Raw genomic sequence first — 3,583 nt, 5'->3', positions numbered from 1 at the left:
TCTCGCGGTTCGTGGGTTTGAGCCCCGCATCAGGTTCTGTGCTGGCGGCTCAGAGCCTGGAGCCTGTTTCGGATTCTGTGTCTCCCATTCTCTCTGCCCCTCCCCTGCTCATGCTCTGTCTCTCTCTGCCTCAAAAATAAATAAAACTATAAAAAAATTAAAAAAAAAGAAAGAAAAACATGTGACTCTTGATCTCAGAGTCATGAGTTCGAGCCCTATGTTGGGTGTAGAGATTACTTAAAAAAAAAAAAAAAAGGCAAGTGTACTCTTAATCCCCATCACCTATTTCATCCATCTCTCTTCCCACCTCCTCCCTGCTAACCCTCTGTTTTCTATAGTTAAGAGTCTGTTATTTGGTCTCTCTCTTTTTTCCCTTTGTTCATTTGTTTTGCTTCTTGTATTCCACATGAGTGAAATTGTATGGCATTTGTCTTTTTCTGACTGTCTTATTTCACTTAGCATAATACTGTCTAGATCCATCCACACTGTTGCAAATGGCAAGATTTTATTCTATTTTATGGCTGAATAATATTCCTTTGTATGTACCACTTTATCCACTCATCTATCAATGGACACTCAGCTTATTTTTCTTCTTAACCAGGTCTTTTGCAGAGCAAACATTTAATTTTTTAAAAGTTTTTATTTATTTTGAGAGAGAGAGAGAGAGAGAAAGAGCATGAGAAGGGGAGGGGCAGCAAGAGGGAGAGAGAATTGCAAGCAGGCTCTGCGTTGAGCCCAAGGAGGGGCTTGAACTCATGAACCGTGAAATCATGACCTGAGCCGAGATCAAGACTCAGATTCTTGGGATGCCTGGGTGGCTCAGTCAGTTGGGCATTCGACTTCGGTTCCGGTCATGATCTCATGGTTTGAGAGTTCAAGCCCCTCATAGGGCTCTGTGCTAACAGCTCAGAGCCTGAAGCCTACTTTAGATTCTGTGTCTCCTTCTCTCTCTGCCTCTCCCCCACTTGTACTCTGTCTCTGTTTCTCTCAAAAATAAACATTAAAAAAATTAGAGAAACGGGCACCCTCTTACACTGTTGGTGGGAATGTAAACTGGTGCAGCCCCTCTGGAAAACAGTGTGGAGGTTCCTCAAAAAAGTAACCATAGAACTTCCCTATGACCCAGCAATAGCACTGCTAGGAATTTACCCAAGGGATACAGGAGTGCTGATGCATAGGGGCACATGGACCCCAATGTTCATAGCAGCACTCTCAACAATAGCCCAAACATGGAAAGAGCCTAAGTGTCCATCAACGGACGAATGGATCAAGAAGATGTGGTTGATCTATACGATGGAATACTACATGGCAATGAGAAAGAATGAAATCTGGCCATTTGTAGCAACGTGGATGGAACTCGAGGGTGTTATGCTGAGCGAAATAAGTCAGGCAGAGAAGGACAGATACCATATGTTTTCACTCATATGTGAAACAGGATAAACTTAACAGAGGACCATGGGGGAGGAGAAGGGAAAAAAATAGTTGGTGAGAGGGAAGGAGGCAAACCATGAGAGACTCTTGAATACTGAGAACAAACTGAGGACAGATGGGAGTGGGGAGGGGGGAAGGGGGGGTGATGGGCATGGAGGAGGGCACTTGTTGGGATGAGCACTGGGTGTTATGTGGAAATCAACTTGACAATAAACTATAATAGGAAAAATTAGTGCATCCTATGACAACCAAAAAAAACCTACATTAAAAACAAAAAAAAGTCAGACTCTTAATGGAATGAGCCACCCATTTTTAATTTTTTAAAATAATTTTCAATTTGGGGGCACCTGGGTGGCTCAGTCGGTTAACTGTCCAACTTTGTTTCCAGTCATGACTCAGTTTTTGAGTTTGAACACCACATCGGGCCTTCTGCTGTCAGCACAGAGACTGCTTCATATCCTCTGTCCCCCACTCTCTCTGCCCCTCCCCACTTGTGCGCTCTCTCTCAAAATAAATAAATAAACTTAAAAAAATTTTTTTAAGTTTGATGCAATCCAATTACCAATATTTCCTTTTGTGGATTGTGATTTTGGTGTCATGTCTAAGGACATTTCACTTACCCTTGGTCCTGAAGATTTTCCATTTTTCCTAAATAATTTTATAATTGTACATTTAAATCTGTGATCCACTTTGAGTCCGTTTTTAAGGTATGAGATTCACTTTTTAACTGATGGATGTCCAGTTGCTCTAACACCATTTGTTGAAGAGACTTTCCTTCCCTTGTTGAAATGCCTTGGCAACTCATCAAAACTCAGTTGACCTCGTGTGGGTCTGTTTTGGGTTCTCTTCTGTTTCATTGATCTATGTGTCTATTCCTCCACCAATTCCACACTGTTTCCATTACTTCTAGCTGTAGAGTAAGTCTTAAAATTGGGTAGAGTGATTCCTCCCATTTTATTCTTTTTCACATTTGTTTTAGTTATTCTAGTTCCTTTGTCTTTTCAGATAAATTTTAGAGTAAGCTTTTCTTTCTTTCTTTTTTTTTTTTTTTAAAGTAATCTCTATGCCCAACGTGGGGCTCGAACTCACAACCCCGAGATTGAGAGTCACATGCTTTACCAACTGAGCCAGCCAGGCTCCCCTAGAATAAGATTTTTGTTACAAAAAATCTTGCTGGGTTTTGATGGTAATTGTGCTGAACCTCTAGATCAGTTTGGAGGAGAATTGACATCTTTACATGTTGAGCCTAAAAATATACATATATTTATAAATCTTTTTTTAAGTTTATTTTTATTTTGAGAGAGAGAGAGACAGAGAGAATGTGAGCAAGGGAGGGGCAGAGAGAGAGAGAGAGAAAGAGAGAGAGAATCCCAAGCAGGCTCCATGCTATCAGCACAGAGCCTAATGTAGGGCTCGAACTCACAAACTGTAGATCATGACCTGAGCTGAAATCGAGTCGGACACTTATCTGACTGAGCCACCCAGGTGCCCCAAGTCTAAAACATATTTTTAAGTCATGAACTCAGAATATCCAGCTAACAGGAAAAATCATCTGCTACTTCCTCCACGGAGCGCCCCTATTTATTCATCCTAGGATCAAGCTCTTTATGTGGAGCCTGTCCACGGAGCAGGTGCCTCTGTGAAATGCCACATTTTGTGAAGGAAGTTCATGTAGGAATATATGAAGGAGCCCAGCTGCTACTCATGACAACCTAGGTATTTCAGAGCAACCCTTCTGCTGAAGACAACCCTAAAAATGCATGTAAATTTAATGCAGGCATTCCCCTTCTGATCCAGTAAGCACCTTCTGGAAAGTTTCCTGTTAGGAACGGAGACAGAGGCTTCTCAAAAGTCATGTCAGTAACTATGCAGAAAATACAATATTCAGTTAATCTCAAACTTGGAAGGAACCTTACACCTTTTTAGTTTCATCTTCTTAAAACTCATCATTTTGAGAGTACGGGAGTCTTACTTGAATATTAATTCTCAGCATGCATTGAACTTAATTACCATAATGTCCCAGAATTTTAATAACAAAATTTTAATGTCAGTTTTCATCAGGGGAACGATGTCCTTGGATTGTATGTGGTGACTTCCTGTCGAAGTTCTTTAATTGGCATACACTCAGGCAAAGCCTTCTTTTTCACAGGCG

General features: G+C 41.1%; 1 non-coding gene across 1 annotated transcript; it reads right to left on the bottom strand.

The window, feature by feature from the left end:
* Nucleotides 1–2,495: 2,495 nt before the first annotated feature.
* TRNAE-CUC lies at nt 2,496–2,568 on the bottom strand. Its single transcript has one exon. It is a non-coding gene; the product is annotated as a tRNA-Glu (tRNA).
* Nucleotides 2,569–3,583: the final 1,015 nt, after the last annotated feature.

The sequence above is a fragment of the Hyaena hyaena genome, unplaced genomic scaffold, assembly GCF_003009895.1.
Source record: "Hyaena hyaena isolate Hyena2069 unplaced genomic scaffold, ASM300989v1 scaffold_12, whole genome shotgun sequence".
In the NCBI taxonomy this organism is placed as follows: Eukaryota; Metazoa; Chordata; class Mammalia; order Carnivora; family Hyaenidae; genus Hyaena; species Hyaena hyaena.
The sequence above is the reverse complement of the archived record's forward strand: the minus strand, read 5'-3'. Positions and strand labels throughout refer to the sequence as shown.